This window comes from Athene noctua, chromosome 3 (genome assembly GCF_965140245.1).
Source record: "Athene noctua chromosome 3, bAthNoc1.hap1.1, whole genome shotgun sequence".
In the NCBI taxonomy this organism is placed as follows: Eukaryota; Metazoa; Chordata; class Aves; order Strigiformes; family Strigidae; genus Athene; species Athene noctua.
Genome location: NC_134039.1, coordinates 26,470,036 through 26,494,776, shown reverse-complemented (window position 1 = coordinate 26,494,776; position 24,741 = coordinate 26,470,036).

Genomic DNA, 24,741 nt, shown 5'->3' with positions numbered 1-24,741 from the left:
GCCTGGTTCTACCCGCTGCCCGGAACGCTACACAGGGCAAAAGCGGTTCTCGTCCTCCATGCTTGCTTTTTCTCAGAAAGTGCCGTGATGTGCGTTTTCGCCGGAAAACGCGTTTTTGGCCGAAAACTTATACGTTTGCACTTCCCCGCCACAGGGAAGCTGCTAGCCGGGAATTCTCTGCCTGGTTCTACCCGCTGCCCGGAACGCTAGGCAGGGCAAAAGCGGTTCTCGTCGTCCGTGCTTGCTTTTTCTCAGAAAGAGCCGTGGAGTGCGCCTTTTCGCAGGAAAACGCGTTTTCGGCCGAAAACGTGTACGTTTGCACTTCCCCGCCACAGGGAAGCTGCTAGCCGGGAATTCTCTGCCTGGTTCTACCCGCTGCCCGGAACGCTACGCAGGGCAAAAGCGGTTCTCGTCCTCCGTGCTTGCTTTTTCTCAGAAAGGGCCGTGGAGTGCGCGTTTTCGCCGGAAAACGCGTTTTCGGCCGAAAACGTGTACGTTTGCACTTCCCCGCCACAGGGAAGCTGCTAGCCGGGAATTCTCTGCCTGGTTCTACCCGCTGCCCGGAACGCTACGCAGGGCAAAAGCGGTTCTCGTCCTCCGTGCTTGCTTTTTCTCAGAAAGAGCCGTGGAGTGCGCGTTTTAGCGGGAAAACGCGTTTTCGGCCGAAAACATGTACGTTTGCACTTCCCCGCCACAGGGAAGCTGCTAGCCGGGAATTCTCTGCCTGGTTCTACCCGCTGCCCGGAAGGCTACGCAGGGCAAAAGCGGTTCTCCTCCTCCGTGCTTGCTTTTTCTCAGAAAGAGCCGGGGTGTGCGTTTTCGCTGGAAAACGCGTTTTCGGCTGAAAACGTGTACGTTTGCACTTTCCTGCCACAGGGAAGCTGCTAGCCGGGAATTCTCTGCCTGGTTCTACCCGCTGCCCGTAACGGTACGCAGGGCAAAAGCGGTTCTCGTCCTCCGTGCTTGCTTTTTCTGAGAAAGAGCCGTGGTGTGCGTTTTCGCCGGAAAACGCGTTTTCGGCCGAAAACGTGTACGTTTGCACTTCCCTGCCACAGGGAAGCTGCTAGCCGGGAATTCTCTGCCTGGTTCTACCCGCTGCCCGGAACGCTACACAGGGCAAAAGCGGTTCTCGTCCTCCATGCTTGCTTTTTCTCAGAAAGTGCCGTGATGTGCGTTTTCGCCGGAAAACGCGTTTTCGGCCGAAAACTTATACGTTTGCACTTCCCCGCCACAGGGAAGCTGCTAGCCGGGAATTCTCTGCCTGGTTCTACCCGCTGCCCGGAACGCTAGGCAGGGCAAAAGCGGTTCTCGTCCTCCGTGCTTGCTTTTTCTCAGAAAGAGCCGTGGAGTGCGCCTTTTCGCAGGAAAACGCGTTTTCGGCCGAAAACGTGTACGTTTGCACTTCCCCGCCACAGGGAAGCTGCTAGCCGGGAATTCTCTGCCTGGTTCTACCCGCTGCCCGGAACGCTACGCAGGGCAAAAGCGGTTCTCGTCCTCCGTGCTTGCTTTTTCTCAGAAAGAGCCGTGGTGTGCATTTTCGCCGGAAAACGCGTTTTCGGCCGAAAACGTGTATGTTTGCACTTCCCCGCCACAGGGAAGCTGCTAGCCGGGAATTCTCTGCCTGGTTCTACCCGCTGCCCGGAACGCTACGCAGGGCAAAAGCGGTTCTCGTCCTCCGTGCTTGCTTTTTCTCAGAAAGAGCCGTGGTGTGCGTTTTCGCTGGAAAACGCGTTTTCGGCCGAAAACTTGTACGTTTGCACTTCCCCGCCACAGGGAAGCTGCTAGCCGGGAATTCTCTGCCTGGTTCTACCCGCTGCCCGGAACGCTACGCAGGGCAATAGCGGTTCTCGTCCTCCGTGCTTGCTTTTTCTCAGAAAGAGCCGTGGTGTGCGTTTTCGCCGGAAAATGCGTTTTCGGCCGAAAACGTGTACGTTTGCACTTCCCCGCCACAGGGAAGCTGCTAGCCGGGAATTCTCTGCCTGGTTCTACCCGCTGCCCGGAACGCTACGCAGGGCAAAAGCGGTTCTCGTCCTCCGTGCTTGCTTTTTATCAGAAAGAGCCGTGGTGAGCGTTTTCGCCGGAAAACGCGTTTTCAGCCGAAAACGTTTACGTTTGCACTTCCCCGCCACAGGGAAGCTGCTAGCCGGGAATTCTCTGCCTGGTTCTACCCGCTGCCCGGAACGCTACGCAGGGCAAAAGCGGTTCTCGTCCTCCGTGCTTGCTTTTTCTCAGAAAGAGCTGTGGTGTGCGTTTTCGCCGGCAAACGAGTTTTCGGCCGAAAACGTGTACGTTTGCACTTCCCCGCCACAGGGAAGCTGCTAGCCGGGAATTCTCTGCCTGGTTCTACCCCCTGCCCGTAACGCTACGCAGGGCAAAAGCGGTTCTCGTCCTCCGTGCTTGCTTTTTCTCAGAAAGAGCCCTGTTGTGCGTTTTCGCCGGCAAACGAGTTTTCGGCCGAAAACGTGTACGTTTGCACTTCCCCGCCACAGGGAAGCTGCTAGCCGGGAGTTCTCTGCCTGGTTCTACCCGCTGCCCGGAACGCTACGCAGGGCAAAAGCGGTTCTCGTCCTCCGTGCTTGCTTTTTCTCAGAAAGAGCCGTGGTGTGCGTTTTCGCCGGAAAACGAGTTTTCGGCCGAAAACGTGTACGTTTGCACTTCCCCGCCACAGGGAAGCTGCTAGCCGGGAATTCTCTGCCTGGTTCTACCCGCTGCCCGGAACGCTACGCAGGGCAAAAGCGGTTCTCGTCGTCCGTGCTTGCGTTTTCTCAGAAAGAGCCGTGGTGTGCGTTTTCGCCGGAAAACGCGTTTTCGGCCGAAAACGTGTACGTTTGCACTTCCCCGCCACAGGGAAGCTGCTAGCCGGGAATTCTCTGCCTGGTTCTACCCGCTGCCCGGAACGCTACGCAGGGCAAAAGTGGTTCTCGTCCTCCGTGCTTGCTTTTTCTCAGAAAGAGCCGTGGTGTGCGTTTTCGCCGGAAAACGCGTTTTCGGCTGAAAACGTGTACGTTTGCACTTCCCCGCCACAGGGAAGCTGCTAGCCGGGAATTCTCTGCCTGGTTCTACCCGCTGCCCGGAACGCTACGCAGGGTAAAAGCGGTTCTGGTCCTCCATGATTGCTTTTTCTCAGAAAGAGCCGTGGTGTGCGTTTTCGCCGGAAAATGCGTTTTCGGCCGAAAACGTGTACGTTTGCACTTCCCCGCCACAGGGAAGCTGCTAGCCGGGAATTCTCTGCCTGGTTCTACCCGCTGCCCGGAACGCTACGCAGGGCAAAAGCGGTTCTCGTCCTCCATGCTTGCTTTTTCTCAGAAAGTGCCGTGATGTGCGTTTTCGCCGGAAAACGCGTTTTCGGCCGAAAACTTATACGTTTGCACTTCCCCGCCACAGGGAAGCTGCTAGCCGGGAATTCTCTGCCTGGTTCTACCCGCTGCCCGGAACGCTAGGCAGGGCAAAAGCGGTTCTCGTCCTCCGTGCTTGCTTTTTCTCAGAAAGAGCCGTGGAGTGCGCCTTTTCGCAGGAAAACGCGTTTTCGGCCGAAAACGTGTACGTTTGCACTTCCCCGCCACAGGGAAGCTGCTAGCCGGGAATTCTCTGCCTGGTTCTACCCGCTGCCCGGAACGCTACGCAGGGCAAAAGCGGTTCTCGTCCTCCGTGCTTGCTTTTTCTCAGAAAGGGCCGTGGAGTGCGCGTTTTCGCCGGAAAACGCGTTTTCGGCCGAAAACGTGTACGTTTGCACTTCCCCGCCACAGGGAAGCTGCTAGCCGGGAATTCTCTGCCTGGTTCTACCCGCTGCCCGGAACGCTACGCAGGGCAAAAGCGGTTCTCGTCCTCCGTGCTTGCTTTTTCTCAGAAAGAGCCGTGGTGTGCGTTTTCGCCGGAAAAATCGTTTTCGGCCGAAAACGTGTACGTTTGCACTTCCCCGCCACAGGGAAGCTGCTAGCCGGGAATTCTCTGCCTGGTTCTACCCGCTGCCCGGAACGCTACGCAGGGCAAAAGCGGTTCTCGTCCTCCGTGCTTGCTTTTTCTCAGAAAGAGCCGGGGTGTGCGTTTTCGCCGGAAAACGCGTTTTGGCCGAAAACGTGTACGTTTGCACATCCCCGCCACAGGGAAGCTGCTAGCCGGGAATTCTCTGCCTGGTTCTACCCGCTGCCCGGAACGCTACGCAGGGCAAAAGCGGTTCTCGTCCTCCGTGCTTGCTTTTTCTCAGAAAGAGCCGTGGTGTGCGTTTTCGCTGGAAAACGCGTTTTCGGCCGAAAACGTGTACGTTTCCACTTCCCCGCCACAGGGAAGCTGCTAGCCGGGAATTCTCTGCCTGGTTCTACCCGCTGCCCGTAACGGTACGCAGGGCAAAAGCGGTTCTCGTCCTCCGTGCTTGCTTTTTCTCAGAAAGAGCCGTGGTGTGCGTTTTCGCCGGAAAACGCGTTTTCAGCCGAAAACGTGTACGTTTGCACTTCCCCGCCACAGGGAAGCTGCTAGCCGGGAATTCTCTGCCTGGTTCTACCCGCTGCCCGGAACGCTACACAGGGCAAAAGCGGTTCTCGTCCTCCATGCTTGCTTTTTCTCAGAAAGTGCCGTGATGTGCGTTTTCGCCGGAAAACGCGTTTTCGGCCGAAAACTTATACGTTTGCACTTCCCCGCCACAGGGAAGCTGCTAGCCGGGAATTCTCTGCCTGGTTCTACCCGCTGCCCGGAACGCTAGGCAGGGCAAAAGCGGTTCTCGTCCTCCGTGCTTGCTTTTTCTCAGAAAGAGCCGTGGAGTGCGCCTTTTCGCAGGAAAACGCGTTTTCGGCCGAAAACGTGTACGTTTGCACTTCCCCGCCACAGGGAAGCTGCTAGCCGGGAATTCTCTGCCTGGTTCTACCCGCTGCCCGGAACGCTACGCAGGGCAAAAGCGGTTCTCGTCCTCCGTGCTTGCTTTTTCTCAGAAAGAGCCGTGGTGTGCATTTTCGCCGGAAAACGCGTTTTCGGCCGAAAACGTGTATGTTTGCACTTCCCCGCCACAGGGAAGCTGCTAGCCGGGAATTCTCTGCCTGGTTCTACCCGCTGCCCGGAACGCTACGCAGGGCAAAAGCGGTTCTCGTCCTCCGTGCTTGCTTTTTCTCAGAAAGAGCCGTGGTGTGCGTTTTCGCTGGAAAACGCGTTTTCGGCCGAAAACGTGTACGTTTGCACTTCCCCGCCACAGGGAAGCTGCTAGCCGGGAATTCTCTGCCTGGTTCTACCCGCTGCCCGGAACGCTACGCAGGGCAAAAGCGGTTCTCGTCCTCCGTGCTTGCTTTTTCTCAGAAAGAGCCGTGGTGTGCGTTTTCGCCGGAAAATGCGTTTTCGGCCGAAAACGTGTACGTTTGCACTTCCCCGCCACAGGGAAGCTGCTAGCCGGGAATTCTCTGCCTGGTTCTACCCGCTGCCCGGAACGCTACGCAGGGCAAAAGCGGTTCTCGTCCTCCGTGCTTGCTTTTTCTCAGAAAGAGCCGTGGTGAGCGTTTTCGCCGGAAAACGCGTTTTCATCCGAAAACGTTTACGTTTGCACTTCCCCGCCACAGGGAAGCTGCTAGCCGGGAATTCTCTGCCTGGTTCTACCCGCTGCCCGGAACGCTACGCAGGGCAAAAGCGGTTCTCGTCCTCCGTGCTTGCTTTTTCTCAGAAAGATCCGTGGTGTGCGTTTTCGCCGGAAAACGCGTTTTCGGCCGAAAACGTGTACGTTTGCACTTCCCCGCCACAGGGAAGCTGCTAGCCGGGAATTCTCTGCCTGGTTCTACCCCCTGCCCGTAACGCTACGCAGGGCAAAAGCGGTTCTCGTCCTCCGTGCTTGCTTTTTCTCAGAAAGAGCCCTGTTGTGCGTTTTCGCCGGCAAACGAGTTTTCGGCCGAAAACGTGTACGTTTGCACTTCCCCGCCACAGGGAAGCTGCTAGCCGGGAGTTCTCTGCCTGGTTCTACCCGCTGCCCGGAACGCTACGCAGGGCAAAAGCGGTTCTCGTCCTCCGTGCTTGCTTTTTCTCAGAAAGAGCCGTGGTGTGCGTTTTCGCCGGAAAACGAGTTTTCGGCCGAAAACGTGTACGTTTGCACTTCCCCGCCACAGGGAAGCTGCTAGCCGGGAATTCTCTGCCTGGTTCTACCCGCTGCCCGGAACGCTACGCAGGGCAAAAGCGGTTCTCGTCGTCCGTGCTTGCGTTTTCTCAGAAAGAGCCGTGGTGTGCGTTTTCGCCGGAAAACGCGTTTTCGGCCGAAAACGTGTACGTTTGCACTTCCCCGCCACAGGGAAGCTGCTAGCCGGGAATTCTCTGCCTGGTTCTACCCGCTGCCCGGAACGCTACGCAGGGCAAAAGTGGTTCTCGTCCTCCGTGCTTGCTTTTTCTCAGAAAGAGCCGTGGTGTGCGTTTTCGCCGGAAAACGCGTTTTCGGCTGAAAACGTGTACGTTTGCACTTCCCCGCCACAGGGAAGCTGCTAGCCGGGAATTCTCTGCCTGGTTCTACCCGCTGCCCGGAACGCTACGCAGGGTAAAAGCGGTTCTGGTCCTCCATGATTGCTTTTTCTCAGAAAGAGCCGTGGTGTGCGTTTTCGCCGGAAAATGCGTTTTCGGCCGAAAACGTGTACGTTTGCACTTCCCCGCCACAGGGAAGCTGCTAGCCGGGAATTCTCTGCCTGGTTCTACCCGCTGCCCGGAACGCTACGCAGGGCAAAAGCGGTTCTCGTCCTCCATGCTTGCTTTTTCTCAGAAAGAGCCGTGGAGTGCGCCTTTTCGCAGGAAAACGCGTTTTCGGCCGAAAACGTGTACGTTTGCACTTCCCCGCCACAGGGAAGCTGCTAGCCGGGAATTCTCTGCCTGGTTCTACCCGCTGCCCGGAACGCTACGCAGGGCAAAAGCGGTTCTCGTCCTCCGTGCTTGCTTTTTCTCAGAAAGAGCCGTGGTGTGCGTTTTCGCCGGAAAAATCGTTTTCGGCCGAAAACGTGTACGTTTGCACTTCCCCGCCAGAGGGAAGCTGAAAGCCGGGAATTCTCTGCCTGGTTCTACCCGCTGCCCGGAACGCTACGCAGGGCAAAAGCGGTTCTCGTCCTCCGTGCTTGCTTTTTCTCAGAAAGAGCCGGGGTGTGCGTTTTCGCCGGAAAACGCGTTTTTGGCCGAAAACGTGTACGTTTGCACTTCCCCGCCACAGGGAAGCTGCTAGCCGGGAATTCTCTGCCTGGTTCTACCCGCTGCCCGGAACGCTACGCAGGGCAAAAGCGGTTCTCGTCCTCCGTGCTTGCTTTTTCTCAGAAAGAGCCGTGGTGTGCGTTTTCGCTGGAAAACGCGTTTTCGGCCGAAAACGTGTACGTTTGCACTTCCCCGCCACAGGGAAGCTGCTAGCCGGGAATTCTCTGCCTGGTTCTACCCGCTGCCCGGAACGCTACGCAGGGCAAAAGCGGTTCTCGTCCTCCGTGCTTGCTTTTTCTCAGAAAGAGCCGTGGTGTGCGTTTTCGCCGGAAAACGCGTTTTCGGCCGAAAACGTGTACGTTTGCACTTCCCCGCCACAGGGAAGCTGCTAGCCGGGAATTCTCTGCCTGGTTCTACCCGCTGCCCGGAACGCTACGCAGGGCAAAAGCGGTTCTCCTCCTCCGTGCTTGCTTTTTCTCAGAAAGAGCCGGGGTGTGCGTTTTCGCCGGAAAACGCGTTTTCGGCTGAAAACGTGTACGTTTGCACTTCCCTGCCACAGGGAAGCTGCTAGCCGGGAATTCTCTGCCTGGTTCTACCCGCTGCCCGTAACGGTACGCAGGGCAAAAGCGGTTCTCGTCCTCCGTGCTTGCTTTTTCTCAGAAAGAGCCGTGGTGTGCGTTTTCGCCGGAAAACGCGTTTTCGGCCGAAAACGTGTACGTTTGCACTTCCCCGCCACAGGGAAGCTGCTAGCCGGGAATTCTCTGCCTGGTTCTACCCGCTGCCCGGAACGCTACACAGGGCAAAAGCGGTTCTCGTCCTCCATGCTTGCTTTTTCTCAGAAAGTGCCGTGATGTGCGTTTTCGCCGGAAAACGCGTTTTCGGCCGAAAACTTATACGTTTGCACTTCCCCGCCACAGGGAAGCTGCTAGCCGGGAATTCTCTGCCTGGTTCTACCCGCTGCCCGGAACGCTAGGCAGGGCAAAAGCGGTTCTCGTCCTCCGTGCTTGCTTTTTCTCAGAAAGAGCCGTGGAGTGCGCCTTTTCGCAGGAAAACGCGTTTTCGGCCGAAAACGTGTACGTTTGCACTTCCCCGCCACAGGGAAGCTGCTAGCCGGGAATTCTCTGCCTGGTTCTACCCGCTGCCCGGAACGCTACGCAGGGCAAAAGCGGTTCTCGTCCTCCGTGCTTGCTTTTTCTCAGAAAGAGCCGTGGTGTGCATTTTCGCCGGAAAACGCGTTTTCGGCCGAAAACGTGTATGTTTGCACTTCCCCGCCACAGGGAAGCTGCTAGCCGGGAATTCTCTGCCTGGTTCTACCCGCTGCCCGGAACGCTACGCAGGGCAAAAGCGGTTCTCGTCCTCCGTGCTTGCTTTTTCTCAGAAAGAGCCGTGGTGTGCGTTTTCGCTGGAAAACGCGTTTTCGGCCGAAAACGTGTACGTTTGCACTTCCCCGCCACAGGGAAGCTGCTAGCCGGGAATTCTCTGCCTGGTTCTACCCGCTGCCCGGAACGCTACATAGGGCAAAAGCGGTTCTCGTCCTCCGTGCTTGCTTTTTCTCAGAAAGAGCCGTGGTGTGCGTTTTCGCCGGAAAATGCGTTTTCGGCCGAAAACGTGTACGTTTGCACTTCCCCGCCACAGGGAAGCTGCTAGCCGGGAATTCTCTGCCTGGTTCTACCCGCTGCCCGGAACGCTACGCAGGGCAAAAGCGGTTCTCGTCCTCCGTGCTTGCTTTTTCTCAGAAAGAGCCGTGGTGAGCGTTTTCGCCGGAAAACGCGTTTTCATCCGAAAACGTTTACGTTTGCACTTCCCCGCCACAGGGAAGCTGCTAGCCGGGAATTCTCTGCCTGGTTCTACCCCCTGCCCGTAACGCTACGCAGGGCAAAAGCGGTTCTCGTCCTCCGTGCTTGCTTTTTCTCAGAAAGAGCCCTGTTGTGCGTTTTCGCCGGCAAACGAGTTTTCGGCCGAAAACGTGTACGTTTGCACTTCCCCGCCACAGGGAAGCTGCTAGCCGGGAGTTCTCTGCCTGGTTCTACCCGCTGCCCGGAACGCTACGCAGGGCAAAAGCGGTTCTCGTCCTCCGTGCTTGCTTTTTCTCAGAAAGAGCCGTGGTGTGCGTTTTCGCCGGAAAACGAGTTTTCGGCCGAAAACGTGTACGTTTGCACTTCCCCGCCACAGGGAAGCTGCTAGCCGGGAATTCTCTGCCTGGTTCTACCCGCTGCCCGGAACGCTACGCAGGGCAAAAGCGGTTCTCGTCGTCCGTGCTTGCGTTTTCTCAGAAAGAGCCGTGGTGTGCGTTTTCGCGGGAAAACGCGTTTTCGGCCGAAAACGTGTACGTTTGCACTTCCCCGCCACAGGGAAGCTGCTAGCCGGGAATTCTCTGCCTGGTTCTACCCGCTGCCCGGAACGCTACGCAGGGCAAACGCGGTTCTCATCCTCCGTGCTTGCTTTTTCTCAGAAAGAGCCGTGGTGTGCGTTTTCGCCGGAAAACGCGTTTTCGGCTGAAAACGTGTACGTTTGCACTTCCCCGCCACAGGGAAGCTGCTAGCCGGGAATTCTCTGCCTGGTTCTACCCGCTGCCCGGAACGCTACGCAGGGTAAAAGCGGTTCTGGTCCTCCATGATTGCTTTTTCTCAGAAAGAGCCGTGGTGTGCGTTTTCGCCGGAAAATGCGTTTTCGGCCGAAAACGTGTACGTTTGCACTTCCCCGCCACAGGGAAGCTGCTAGCCGGGAATTCTCTGCCTGGTTCTACCCGCTGCCCGGAACGCTACGCAGGGCAAAAGCGGTTCTCGTCCTCCATGCTTGCTTTTTCTCAGAAAGTGCCGTGATGTGCGTTTTCGCCGGAAAACGCGTTTTCGGCCGAAAACTTATACGTTTGCACTTCCCCGCCACAGGGAAGCTGCTAGCCGGGAATTCTCTGCCTGGTTCTACCCGCTGCCCGGAACGCTACGCAGGGCAAAAGCGGTTCTCGTCCTCCGTGCTTGCTTTTTCTCAGAAAGAGCCGTGGAGTGCGCCTTTTCGCAGGAAAACGCGTTTTCGGCCGAAAACGTGTACGTTTGCACTTCCCCGCCACAGGGAAGCTGCTAGCCGGGAATTCTCTGCCTGGTTCTACCCGCTGCCCGGAACACTACGCAGGGCAAAAGCGGTTCTCGTCCTCCGTGCTTGCTTTTTCTCAGAAAGGGCCGTGGAGTGCGCGTTTTCGCCGGAAAACGCGTTTTCGGCCGAAAACGTGTACGTTTGCACTTCCCCGCCACAGGGAAGCTGCTAGCCGGGAATTCTCTGCCTGGTTCTACCCGCTGCCCGGAACGCTACGCAGGGCAAAAGCGGTTCTCGTCCTCCGTGCTTGCTTTTTCTCAGAAAGAGCCGTGGTGAGCGTTTTCGCCGGAAAACGCGTTTTCATCCGAAAACGTTTACGTTTGCACTTCCCCGCCACAGGGAAGCTGCTAGCCGGGAATTCTCTGCCTGGTTCTACCCGCTGCCCGGAACGCTACGCAGGGCAAAAGCGGTTCTCGTCCTCCGTGCTTGCTTTTTCTCAGAAAGATCCGTGGTGTGCGTTTTCGCCGGAAAACGCGTTTTCGGCCGAAAACGTGTACGTTTGCACTTCCCCGCCACAGGGAAGCTGCTAGCCGGGAATTCTCTGCCTGGTTCTACCCCCTGCCCGTAACGCTACGCAGGGCAAAAGCGGTTCTCGTCCTCCGTGCTTGCTTTTTCTCAGAAAGAGCCCTGTTGTGCGTTTTCGCCGGCAAACGAGTTTTCGGCCGAAAACGTGTACGTTTGCACTTCCCCGCCACAGGGAAGCTGCTAGCCGGGAGTTCTCTGCCTGGTTCTACCCGCTGCCCGGAACGCTACGCAGGGCAAAAGCGGTTCTCGTCCTCCGTGCTTGCTTTTTCTCAGAAAGAGCCGTGGTGTGCGTTTTCGCCGGAAAACGAGTTTTCGGCCGAAAACGTGTACGTTTGCACTTCCCCGCCACAGGGAAGCTGCTAGCCGGGAATTCTCTGCCTGGTTCTACCCGCTGCCCGGAACGCTACGCAGGGCAAAAGCGGTTCTCGTCGTCCGTGCTTGCGTTTTCTCAGAAAGAGCCGTGGTGTGCGTTTTCGCCGGAAAACGCGTTTTCGGCCGAAAACGTGTACGTTTGCACTTCCCCGCCACAGGGAAGCTGCTAGCCGGGAATTCTCTGCCTGGTTCTACCCGCTGCCCGGAACGCTACGCAGGGCAAAAGTGGTTCTCGTCCTCCGTGCTTGCTTTTTCTCAGAAAGAGCCGTGGTGTGCGTTTTCGCCGGAAAACGCGTTTTCGGCTGAAAACGTGTACGTTTGCACTTCCCCGCCACAGGGAAGCTGCTAGCCGGGAATTCTCTGCCTGGTTCTACCCGCTGCCCGGAACGCTACGCAGGGTAAAAGCGGTTCTGGTCCTCCATGATTGCTTTTTCTCAGAAAGAGCCGTGGTGTGCGTTTTCGCCGGAAAATGCGTTTTCGGCCGAAAACGTGTACGTTTGCACTTCCCCGCCACAGGGAAGCTGCTAGCCGGGAATTCTCTGCCTGGTTCTACCCGCTGCCCGGAACGCTACGCAGGGCAAAAGCGGTTCTCGTCCTCCATGCTTGCTTTTTCTCAGAAAGAGCCGTGGAGTGCGCCTTTTCGCAGGAAAACGCGTTTTCGGCCGAAAACGTGTACGTTTGCACTTCCCCGCCACAGGGAAGCTGCTAGCCGGGAATTCTCTGCCTGGTTCTACCCGCTGCCCGGAACGCTACGCAGGGCAAAAGCGGTTCTCGTCCTCCGTGCTTGCTTTTTCTCAGAAAGAGCCGTGGTGTGCGTTTTCGCCGGAAAAATCGTTTTCGGCCGAAAACGTGTACGTTTGCACTTCCCCGCCAGAGGGAAGCTGAAAGCCGGGAATTCTCTGCCTGGTTCTACCCGCTGCCCGGAACGCTACGCAGGGCAAAAGCGGTTCTCGTCCTCCGTGCTTGCTTTTTCTCAGAAAGAGCCGTGGTGTGCGTTTTCGCCGGAAAACGCGTTTTTGGCCGAAAACGTGTACGTTTGCACTTCCCCGCCACAGGGAAGCTGCTAGCCGGGAATTCTCTGCCTGGTTCTACCCGCTGCCCGGAACGCTACGCAGGGCAAAAGCGGTTCTCGTCCTCCGTGCTTGCTTTTTCTCAGAAAGAGCCGTGGTGTGCGTTTTCGCTGGAAAACGCGTTTTCGGCCGAAAACGTGTACGTTTGCACTTCCCCGCCACAGGGAAGCTGCTAGCCGGGAATTCTCTGCCTGGTTCTACCCGCTGCCCGGAACGCTACGCAGGGCAAAAGCGGTTCTCGTCCTCCGTGCTTGCTTTTTCTCAGAAAGAGCCGTGGTGTGCGTTTTCGCCGGAAAACGCGTTTTCGGCCGAAAACGTGTACGTTTGCACTTCCCCGCCACAGGGAAGCTGCTAGCCGGGAATTCTCTGCCTGGTTCTACCCGCTGCCCGGAACGCTACGCAGGGCAAAAGCGGTTCTCCTCCTCCGTGCTTGCTTTTTCTCAGAAAGAGCCGGGGTGTGCGTTTTCGCCGGAAAACGCGTTTTCGGCTGAAAACGTGTACGTTTGCACTTCCCTGCCACAGGGAAGCTGCTAGCCGGGAATTCTCTGCCTGGTTCTACCCGCTGCCCGTAACGGTACGCAGGGCAAAAGCGGTTCTCGTCCTCCGTGCTTGCTTTTTCTCAGAAAGAGCCGTGGTGTGCGTTTTCGCCGGAAAACGCGTTTTCGGCCGAAAACGTGTACGTTTGCACTTCCCCGCCACAGGGAAGCTGCTAGCCGGGAATTCTCTGCCTGGTTCTACCCGCTGCCCGGAACGCTACACAGGGCAAAAGCGGTTCTCGTCCTCCATGCTTGCTTTTTCTCAGAAAGTGCCGTGATGTGCGTTTTCGCCGGAAAACGCGTTTTCGGCCGAAAACTTATACGTTTGCACTTCCCCGCCACAGGGAAGCTGCTAGCCGGGAATTCTCTGCCTGGTTCTACCCGCTGCCCGGAACGCTAGGCAGGGCAAAAGCGGTTCTCGTCCTCCGTGCTTGCTTTTTCTCAGAAAGAGCCGTGGAGTGCGCCTTTTCGCAGGAAAACGCGTTTTCGGCCGAAAACGTGTACGTTTGCACTTCCCCGCCACAGGGAAGCTGCTAGCCGGGAATTCTCTGCCTGGTTCTACCCGCTGCCCGGAACGCTACGCAGGGCAAAAGCGGTTCTCGTCCTCCGTGCTTGCTTTTTCTCAGAAAGAGCCGTGGTGTGCATTTTCGCCGGAAAACGCGTTTTCGGCCGAAAACGTGTATGTTTGCACTTCCCCGCCACAGGGAAGCTGCTAGCCGGGAATTCTCTGCCTGGTTCTACCCGCTGCCCGGAACGCTACGCAGGGCAAAAGCGGTTCTCGTCCTCCGTGCTTGCTTTTTCTCAGAAAGAGCCGTGGTGTGCGTTTTCGCTGGAAAACGCGTTTTCGGCCGAAAACGTGTACGTTTGCACTTCCCCGCCACAGGGAAGCTGCTAGCCGGGAATTCTCTGCCTGGTTCTACCCGCTGCCCGGAACGCTACATAGGGCAAAAGCGGTTCTCGTCCTCCGTGCTTGCTTTTTCTCAGAAAGAGCCGTGGTGTGCGTTTTCGCCGGAAAATGCGTTTTCGGCCGAAAACGTGTACGTTTGCACTTCCCCGCCACAGGGAAGCTGCTAGCCGGGAATTCTCTGCCTGGTTCTACCCGCTGCCCGGAACGCTACGCAGGGCAAAAGCGGTTCTCGTCCTCCGTGCTTGCTTTTTCTCAGAAAGAGCCGTGGTGAGCGTTTTCGCCGGAAAACGCGTTTTCATCCGAAAACGTTTACGTTTGCACTTCCCCGCCACAGGGAAGCTGCTAGCCGGGAATTCTCTGCCTGGTTCTACCCCCTGCCCGTAACGCTACGCAGGGCAAAAGCGGTTCTCGTCCTCCGTGCTTGCTTTTTCTCAGAAAGAGCCCTGTTGTGCGTTTTCGCCGGCAAACGAGTTTTCGGCCGAAAACGTGTACGTTTGCACTTCCCCGCCACAGGGAAGCTGCTAGCCGGGAGTTCTCTGCCTGGTTCTACCCGCTGCCCGGAACGCTACGCAGGGCAAAAGCGGTTCTCGTCCTCCGTGCTTGCTTTTTCTCAGAAAGAGCCGTGGTGTGCGTTTTCGCCGGAAAACGAGTTTTCGGCCGAAAACGTGTACGTTTGCACTTCCCCGCCACAGGGAAGCTGCTAGCCGGGAATTCTCTGCCTGGTTCTACCCGCTGCCCGGAACGCTACGCAGGGCAAAAGCGGTTCTCGTCGTCCGTGCTTGCGTTTTCTCAGAAAGAGCCGTGGTGTGCGTTTTCGCGGGAAAACGCGTTTTCGGCCGAAAACGTGTACGTTTGCACTTCCCCGCCACAGGGAAGCTGCTAGCCGGGAATTCTCTGCCTGGTTCTACCCGCTGCCCGGAACGCTACGCAGGGCAAAAGCGGTTCTCATCCTCCGTGCTTGCTTTTTCTCAGAAAGAGCCGTGGTGTGCGTTTTCGCCGGAAAACGCGTTTTCGGCTGAAAACGTGTACGTTTGCACTTCCCCGCCACAGGGAAGCTGCTAGCCGGGAATTCTCTGCCTGGTTCTACCCGCTGCCCGGAACGCTACGCAGGGTAAAAGCGGTTCTGGTCCTCCATGATTGCTTTTTCTCAGAAAGAGCCGTGGTGTGCGTTTTCGCCGGAAAATGCGTTTTCGGCCGAAAACGTGTACGTTTGCACTTCCCCGCCACAGGGAAGCTGCTAGCCGGGAATTCTCTGCCTGGTTCTACCCGCTGCCCGGAACGCTACGCAGGGCAAAAGCGGTTCTCGTCCTCCATGCTTGCTTTTTCTCAGAAAGTGCCGTGATGTGCGTTTTCGCCGGAAAACGCGTTTTCGGCCGAAAACTTATACGTTTGCACTTCCCCGCCACAGGGAAGCTGCTAGCCGGGAATTCTCTGCCTGGTTCTACCCGCTGCCCGGAACGCTACGCAGGGCAAAAGCGGTTCTCGTCCTCCGTGCTTGCTTTTTCTCAGAAAGAGCCGTGGAGTGCGCCTTTTCGCAGGAAAACGCGTTTTCGGCCGAAAACGTGTACGTTTGCACTTCCCCGCCACAGGGAAGCTGCTAGCCGGGAATTCTCTGCCTGGTTCTACCCGCTGCCCGGAACGCTACGCAGGGCAAAAGCGGTTCTCGTCCTCCGTGCTTGCTTTTTCTCAGAAAGGGCCGTGGAGTGCGCGTTTTCGCCGGAAAACGCGTTTTCGGCCGAAAACGTGTACGTTTGCACTTCCCCGCCACAGGGAAGCTGCTAGCCGGGAATTCTCTGCCTGGTTCTACCCGCTGCCCGGAACGCTACGCAGGGCAAAAGCGGTTCTCGTCCTCCGTGCTTGCTTTTTCTCAGAAAGAGCCGTGGTGTGCGTTTTCGCCGGAAAAATCGTTTTCGGCCGAAAACGTGTACGTTTGCACTTCCCCGCCAGAGGGAAGGTGAAAGCCGGGAATTCTCTGCCTGGTTCTACCCGCTGCCCGGAACGCTACGCAGGGCAAAAGCGGTTCTCGTCCTCCGTGCTTGCTTTTTCTCAGAAAGAGCCGGGGTGTGCGTTTTCGCCGGAAAACGCGTTTTTGGCCGAAAACGTGTACGTTTGCACTTCCCCGCCACAGGGAAGCTGCTAGCCGGGAATTCTCTGCCTGGTTCTACCCGCTGCCCGGAACGCTACGCAGGGCAAAAGCGGTTCTCGTCCTCCGTGCTTGCTTTTTCTCAGAAAGAGCCGTGGTGTGCGTGTTCGCTGGAAAACGCGTTTTCGGCCGAAAACGTGTACGTTTCCACTTCCCCGCCACAGGGAAGCTGCTAGCCGGGAATTCTCTGCCTGGTTCTACCCGCTGCCCGGAACGCTACGCAGGGCAAAAGCGGTTCTCGTCCTCCGTGCTTGCTTTTTCTCAGAAAGAGCCGTGGTGTGCATTTTCGCCGGAAAACGCGTTTTCGGCCGAAAACGTGTACGTTTGCACTTCCCCGCCACAGGGAAGCTGCTAGCCGGGAGTTCTCTGCCTGGTTCTACCCGCTGCCCGGAACGCTACGCAGGGCAAAAGCGGTTCTCGTCCTCCGTGCTTGCTTTTTCTCAGAAAGAGCCGTGGTGTGCGTTTTCGCTGGAAAACGCGTTTTCGGCCGAAAACGTGTACGTTTGCACTTCCCCGCCACAGGGAAGCTGCTAGCCGGGAATTCTCTGCCTGGTTCTACCCGCTGCCCTGAACGCTACGCAGGGCAAAAGCGGTTCTCGTCCTCCGTGCTTGCTTTTTCTCAGAAAGAGCAGTGGTGAGCGTTTTCGCCGGAAAACGCGTTTTCAGCCGAAAACGTGTACGTTTGCACTTCCCCGCCACAGGGAAGCTGCTAGCCGGGAATTCTCTGCCTGGTTCTACCCGCTGCCCGGAACGCTACGCAGGGCAAAAGCGGTTCTCGTCCTCCGTGCTTGCTTTTTCTCAGAAAGAGCCGTGGTGTGCGTTTTCGCCGGAAAACGCGTTTTCGGCCGAAAACGTGTACGTTTGCACTTCCCCGCCACAGGGAAGCTGCTAGCCGGGAATTCTCTGCCTGGTTCTACCCCCTGCCCGTAACGCTACACAGGGCAAAAGCGGTTCTCGTCCTCCGTGCTTGCTTTTTCTCAGAAAGAGCCCTGGTGTGCGTTTTCGCCGGCAAACGAGTTTTCGGCCGAAAACGTGTACGTTTGCACTTCCCCGCCACAGGGAAGCTGCTAGCCGGGAGTTCGCTGCCTGGTTCTACCCGCTGCCCGGAACGCTACGCAGGGCAAAAGCGGTTCTCGTCCTCCGTGCTTGCTTTTTCTCAGAAAGGGCCGTGGAGTGCGCGTTTTCGGCGGAAAACGCGTTTTCGGCCGAAAACGTGTACGTTTGCACTTCCCCGCCACAGGGAAGCTGCTAGCCGGGAATTCTCTGCCTGGTTCTACCCGCTGCCCGGAACGCTACGCAGGGCAAAAGCGGTTCTCGTCCTCCGTGCTTGCTTTTTCTCACAAAGAGCCGTGGTGTGCGTTTTCGCCTGACAACGAGTTTTCAGCCGAAAACGTGTATGTTTGCACTTCCCCGCCACAGGGAAGCTGCTAGCCGGGAGTTCTCTGCCTGGTTCTACCCGCTGCCCGGAACGCTACGCAGGGCAAAAGCGGTTCTCGTCCTCCGTGCTTGCTTTTTCTCAGAAAGAGCCGTGGTGTTCGTTTTCGCTGGAAAACGCGTTTTCGGCCTTAAACGTGTACGTTTGCACTTCCCCGCCACAGGGAAGCTGCTAGCCGGTAATTCTCTGCCTGGTTCTACCCGCTGCCCGGAACGCTACGCAGGGCAAAAGCGGTTCTCGTCCTCCGTGCTTGCTTTTTCTCAGAAAGAGCCGTGGTGTGCGTTTTCGCCGGAAAACGCATTTTCGGCCGAAAACGTGTACGTTTGCACTTCCCCGCCACAGGGAAGCTGCTAGCCGGGAATTCTCTGCCTGGTTCTACCCGCTGCCCGGAACGCCACGCAGGGTAAATCGGATCTCGTCCTCCATGCTTGCTTTTTCTCAGAAAGACCCGTGGTGTGCGTTTTCGCCGGCAAACGCGTTTTCGGCCGAAAACGTGTACGTTTGCACTTCCCCGCCACAGGGAAGCTGCTAGCCGGGAATTCTCTGCCTGGTTCTACCCGCTGCCCGGAACGCTACGCAGGGCAAAAGCGGTTCTCGTCCTCCGTGCTTGCTTTTTCTCAGAAAGAGCCGTGGTGTGCGTTTTCGCCGGCAAACGAGTTTTCGGCCGAAAACGTGTACGTTTGCACTTCCCCGCCACAGGGAAGCTGCTAGCCGGGAATTCTCTGCCTGGTTCTACCCGCTGCCCGGAACGCTACGCAGGGCAAAAGCGGTTCTCGTCCTCCGTGCTTGCTTTTTCTCAGAAAGAGCTGTGGTGTGCGTTTTCGCCGGAAAACGCGTTTTCGGCCGAAAACGTGTACGTTTGCACTTCCCCGCCACAGGGAAGCTGCTAGCCGGGAATTCTCTGCCTGGTTCTACCCGCTGCCCGGAACGCTAGGCAGGGCAAAAGCGGTTCTCGTCCTCCGTGCTTGCTTTTTCTCAGAAAGAGCCGTGGTGTGCGTTTTCGCCGGAAAACGCGTTTTCGGCTGAAAACGTGTACGTTTGCACTTCCCTGCCACAGGGAATCTGCTAGCCGGGAATTCTCTGCCTGGTTCTACCCGCTGCCCGGAATGCTACGCAGGGCAAAAGCGGTTCTCGTCCTCCGTGCTTGCTTTTTCTCACAAAGAGCCGTGGTGTGCGTTTTCGCCGGAAAACGCGTTTTCGGCCGAAAACGTGTACGTTTGCACTTCCCCGCCACAGGGAAGCTGCTAGCCGGGAATTCTCTGCCTGGTTCTACCCGCTGCCCGGAACGCCACGCAGGGTAAATCGGTTCTCGTCCTCCATGCTTGCTTTTTCTCAGAAAGAGCCGTGGTGTGCGTTTTCGCCGGAAAACGCGTTTTCGGCTGAAAACGTATACGTTTGCACTTCCCCGCCACAGGGAAGCTGCTAGCCGGGAATTCTCTGCCTGGTTCTACCCGCTGCCCGGAACGCTACGCAGGGCAAAAGCGGTTCTCGTCCTCCGTGCTTGCTTTTTCTCAGAAAGAGCCGTGGTGTGCGTTTTAGCTGGAAAACGCGTTTTCGGCCGAAAACGTGTACGTTTGCACTTCCCCGCCACAGGGAAGCTGCTAGCCGGGAATTCTCTGCCTGGTTCTACCCGCTGCCCGGAACGCAACGCAGGGCAAAAGCGGTTCTCGTCCTCCGTGCTTGCTTTTTCTCAGAAAGAGCCGTGGTGTGCGTTTTCGCTGGAAAACGCGTTTTCGGCCGAAAACGTGTACGTTTGCACTTCCCCGCCACAGGGAAGCTGCTAGCCGGGAATTCTCTGCCTGGTTCTACCCGCTGCCCGGAACGCCACGCAGGGAAAATCGGTTCTCGTCCTCCATGCTTGCTTTTTCTCAGAAAGAGCCGTGGTGTGCGTTTTCGCTGGAAAACGCGTTTTCGGCCGAAAACGTATACGTTTGCACTTCCCCGCCACAGGGAAGCTGCTAGCCGGGAATTCTCTGCCTGGTTCTACCTGCTGCCCGGAACGCTACGCAGGGCAAAAGCGGTTCTCGTCCTCCGTGCTTGCTTTTTCTCAGAAAGAGCCGTGGTGTGCGTTTTCGCCGGCAAACGAGTTTTCGGCCGAAAACGTGTACGTTTGCACTTCCCCGCCACAGGGAAGCTGCTAGCCGGGAATTCTCTGCCTGGTTCTACCCGCTGCCCGGAACGCTAGGCAGGGCAAAAGCGGTTCTCGTCCTCCGTGCTTGCTTTTTCTCAGAAAGAGCCGTGGTGTGCGTTTTCGCCGGAAAACGCGTTTTCGGTCGAAAACGTGTACGTTTGCACTTCCCCGCCACAGGGAAGCTGCTAGCCGGGAATTCTCTGCCTGGTTCTACCCGCTGCCCGGAACGCTACGCAGGGCAAAAGCGGTTCTCGTCCTCCGTGCTTGCTTTTTCTCAGAAAGAGCCGTGGTGTGCGTTTTCGCCGGCAAACGAGTTTTCGGCCGAAAACGTGGACGTTTACACTTCCCCGCCACAGGGAAGCTGCTAGCCGGGAATTCTCTGCCTGGTTCTACCCGCTGCCCGGAACGCTACGCAGGGCAAAAGCGGTTCTCGTCCTCCGTGCTTGCTTTTTCTCAGAAAGAGCTGTGGTGTGCGTTTTCGCCGGAAAACGCGTTTTCGGCCGAAAACGTGTACGTTTGCACTTCCCCGCCACAGGGAAGCTGCTAGCCGGGAATTCTCTGCCTGGTTCTACCCGCTGCCCGGAACGCTAGGCAGGGCATAAGCGGTTCTCGTCCTCCGTGCTTGCTTTTTCTCAGAAAGAGCCGTGGAGTGCGCGTTTTCGCGCGAAAACGCGTTTTCGGCCGAAAACGTGTACGTTTGCACTTCCCCGCCACAGGGAAGCTGCTAGCCGGGAATTCTCTGCCTGGTTCTACCCGCTGCCCGGAACGCTACGCAGGGCAAAAGCGGTTCTCGTCCTCCGTGCTTGCTTTTTCTCAGAAAGAGCCGGGGTGTGCGTTTTCGCCGGAAAACGCGTTTTCGGCTGAAAACGTGTACGTTTGCACTTCCCTGCCACAGGGAATCTGCTAGCCGGGAATTCTCTGCCTGGTTCTACCCGCTGCCCGGAACGCTACGCAGGGCAAAAGCGGTTCTCGTCCTCCGTGCTTGCTTTTTCTCACAAAGAGCCGTGGTGTGCGTTTTCGCCTGACAACGCGTTTTCAGCCGAAAACGTGTACGTTTGCACTTCCCCGCCACAGGGAAGCTGCTAGCCGGGAATTCTCTGCCTGGTTCTACCCGCTGCCCGGAACGCTACGCAGGGCAAAAGCGGTTCTCGTCCTCCGTGCTTGCTTTTTCTCAGAAAGAGCAGTGGAGTGCGCGTTTTCGCGGAAAAACGCATTTTCGGCCGAAAACGTGTACGTTTGCACTTCCCCGCCACAGGGAAGCTGCTAGCCGGGAATTCTCTGCCTGGTTCTACCCGCTGCCCGGAACACTACACAGGGCAAAAGCGGTTCTCGTCCTCCGTGCTTGCTTTTTCTCAGAAAGAGCCGTGGTGTGCGTTTTCGCCGGCAAACGAGTTTTCGGCCGAAAACGTGGACGTTTGCACTTCCCCGCCACAGGGAAGCTGCTAGCCGGGAATTCTCTGCCTGGTACTACCCGCTGCCCGGAACGCTACGCAGGGCAAAAGCGGTTCTCGTCCTCCGTGCTTGCTTTTTCTCAGAAAGAGCCGTGGAGTGCGCATTTTCGCGGGAAAACGCATTTTCGGCCGAAAACGTGTACGTTTGCACTTCCCCGCCACAGGGAAGCTGCTAGCCGGGAATTCTCTGCCTGGTTCTACCCGCTGCCCGGAACGCTACACAGGGCAAAAGCGGTTCTCGTCCTCCGTGCTTGCTTTTTCTCAGAAAGAGCCGTGGTGTGCGTTTTCGCCGGCAAACGAGTTTTTGGCCGAAAACGTGGACGTTTGCACTTCCCCGCCACAGGGAAGCTGCTAGCCGGGAATTCTCTGCCTGGTTCTACCCGCTGCCCGGAACGCTACGCAGGGCAAAAGCGGTTCTCGTCCTCCGTGCTTCCTTTTTCTCAGAAAGAGCCGTGGTGTGCATTTTTGCCGGAAAACGCGTTTTCGGCCGAAAACGTGTATGTTTGCACTTCCCCGCCACAGGGAAGCTGCTAGCCGGGAGTTCTCTGCCTGGTTCTACCCGCTGCCCGGAACGCTACGCAGGGCAAAAGCGGTTCTCGTCCTCCGTGCTTGCTTTTTCTCAGAAAGAGCCGTGGTGTGCGTTTTCGCTGGAAAACGCGTTTTCGGCCGAAAACGTGTACGTTTGCACTTCCCCGCCACAGGGAAGCTGCTAGCCGGGAATTCTCTGCCTGGTTCTACCCGCTGCCCGGAACGCTACGCAGGGAAAGAGCGGTTCTCGTCCTCCGTGCTTGCTTTTTCTCAGAAAGAGCCGTGGTGTGCGTTTTCGCCGGCAAACGAGTTTTCGGCCGAAAACGTGTACGTTTGCACTTCCCCGCCACAGGGAAGCTGCTAGCCGGGAATTCTCTGCCTGGTTCTACCCGCTGCCCGGAATGCTACGCAGGGCAAAAGCGGTTCGCGTCGTCCGTGCTTGCTTTTTCTCAGAAAGAGCCGTGGTGTGCGTTTTCGCCGGAAAACGCGTTTTCGGCCGTAAACGTGTACGTTTGCACTTCCCCGCCACAGGGAAGCTGCTAGCCGGGAATTCTCTGCCTGGTTCTATCCGCTGCCCGGAACGCTACGCAGGGCAAAAGCGGTTCTCGTCCTCCGTGCTTGCTTTTTCTCAGAAAGAGCCGTGGTGTGCGTTTTCGCCGGAAAACGCGTTTTCGGCCGAAAACGTGTACGTTTGCACTTCCCCGCCACAGGGAAGCTGCTAGCCGGGAATTCTCTGCCTGGTTCTACCCGCTGCCCGGAACGCTACGCAGGGCAAGAGCGGTTCTCGTCCTCCGTGCTTGCTTTTTCTCAGAAAGAGCCGTGGTGTGCGTTTTCGCCAGAAAACGAGTTTTCGGCCGAAAACGTGTACGTTTGCACTTCCCCGCCACAGGGAAGCTGCTAGCCGGGAGTTCTCTGCCTGGTTCTACACGCTGCCCGGAACGCTACGCAGGGCAAAAGCGGTTCTCGTCCTCCGTGCTTGCTTATTCTCAGAAAGAGCCGTGGTGTGCGTTTTCGCCAGAAAACGCGTTTTCGGCCGAAAACGTGTACGTTTGCACTTCCCCGCCACAGGGAAGCTGCTAGCCGGGAATTCTCTGCCTGGTTCTACCCGCTGCCCGGAACGCTACGCAGGGCAAAACCGGTTCTCGTCCTCCGTGCTTGCTTTTTCTCAGAAAGAGCCGTGGTGTGCGTTTTCGCTGGCAAACGTGTTTTCGGCCGAAAACGTGGACGTTTACACTTCCCCGCCACAGGGAAGCTGCTAGCTGGGAATTCTCTGCCTGGTTCTACCCGCTGTCCGGAACGCTACGCAGGGCAAAAGCGGTTCTCGTCCTCCATGCTTGCTTTTTCTCAGAAAGAGCTGTGGTGTGCGTTTTCGCCGGAAAACGCGTTTTCGGCCGAAAACGTGTACGTTTGCACTTCCCCGCCACAGGGAAGCTGCTAGCCGGGAATTCTCTGCCTGGTTCTACCCGCTGCCCGGAACGCTACGCAGGGCATAAGCGGTTCTCGTCCTCCGTGCTTGCTTTTTCTCAGAAAGAGCCGTGGTGTGCGTTTTCGCCGGAAAACGCGTTTTCGGCCGAAAACGTGTACGTTTGCACTTCCCTGCCACAGGGAAGCTGCTAGCCGGGAATTCTCTGCCTGGTTCTACCCGCTGCCCGGAACGCTAGGCAGGGCAAAAGCGGTTCTCGTCCTCCGTGCTTGCTTTTTCTCAGAAAGAGCCGTGGAGTGCGCGTTTTCGCGGGAAAACGCGTTTTCGGCCGAAAACGTGTACGTTTGCACTTCCCCGCCACAGGGAAGCTGCTAGCCGGGAATTCTCTGCCTGGTTCTACCCGCTGCCCGGAACGCTACGCAGGGCAAAAGCGGTTCTCGTCCTCCGTGCTTGCTTTTTCTCAGAAAGAGCTGTGGTGTGCGTTTTCGCCGGAAAACGCGTTTTCGGCCGAAAACGTGTACGTTTGCACTTCCCCGCCACAGGGAAGCTGCTAGCCGGGAATTCTCTGCCTGGTTCTACCCGCTGCCCGGAACGCTACGCAGGGCAAAAGCGGTTCTCGTCCTCCGTGCTTGCTTTTTCTCAGAAAGAGCTGTGGTGTGCGTTTTCGCCAGAAAACGCGTTTTCGGCCGAAAACGTGTACGTTTGCACTTCCCCGCCACAGGGAAGCTGCTAGCCGGGAATTCTCTGCCTGGTTCTACCCGCTGCCCGGAACGCTACGCAGGGCAAAAGCGGTTCTCGTCCTCCGTGCTTGCTTTTTCTCAGAAAGAGCTGTGGTGTGCGTTTTCGCCGGAAAACGCGTTTTCGGCCGAAAACGTGTACGTTTGCACTTCCCCGCCACAGGGAAGCTGCTAGCCGGGAATTCTCTGCCTGGTTCTACCCGCTGCCCGGAACGCTACGCAGGGCATAAGCGGTTCTCGTCCTCCGTGCTTGCTTTTTCTCAGAAAGAGCCGTGGTGTGCGTTTTCGCCGGAAAACGCGTTTTCGGCCGAAAACGTGTACGTTTGCACTTCCCCGCCACAGGGAAGCTGCTAGCCGGGAATTCTCTGCCTGGTTCTACCCGCTGCCCGGAACGCTAGGCAGGGCAAAAGCGGTTCTCGTCCTCCGTGCTTGCTTTTTCTCAGAAAGAGCCGTGGAGTGCGCGTTTTCGCGGGAAAACGCGTTTTCGGCCGAAAACGTGTACGTTTGCACTTCCCCGCCACAGGGAAGCTGCTAGCCGGGAATTCTCTGCCTGGTTCTACCCGCTGCCCGGAACGCTACGCAGGGCAAAAGCGGTTCTCGTCCTCCGTGCTTCCTTTTTCTCAGAAAGAGCCGGGGTGTGCGTTTTCGCCGGAAAACGCGTTTTCGGCTGAAAACGTGTACGTTTGCACTTCCCTGCCACAGGGAATCTGCTAGCCGGGAATTCTCTGCCTCGTTCTACCCGCTGCCCGGAACGCTACGCAGGGCAAAAGCGGTTCTCGTCCTCCGTGCTTGCTTTTTCTCAGAAAGAGCCGTGGTGTGCGTTTTCGCCTGACAACGCGTTTTCAGCCGAAAACGTGTACGTTTGCACTTCCCCGCCACAGGGAAGCTGCTAGTCGGGAATTCTCTGCCTGGTTCTACCCGCTGCCCGGAACGCTACGCAGGGCAAAAGCGGTGCTCGTCCTCCGTGCTTGCTTTTTCTCAGAAAGAGCCGTGGAGTGCGCGTTTTCGCGGGAAAACGCATTTTCGGCCGAAAACGTGTACGTTTGCACTTCCCCGCCACAGGGAAGCTGCTAGCCGGGAATTCTCTGCCTGGTTCTACCCGCTGCCCGGAACGCTACACAGGGCAAAAGCCGTTCTCGTCCTCCGTGCTTGCTTTTTCTCAGAAAGAGCCGTGGTGTGCGTTTTCGCCGGCAAACGAGTTTTCGGCCGAAAACGTGGACGTTTGCACTTCCCCGCCACAGGGAAGCTGCTAGCCGGGAATTCTC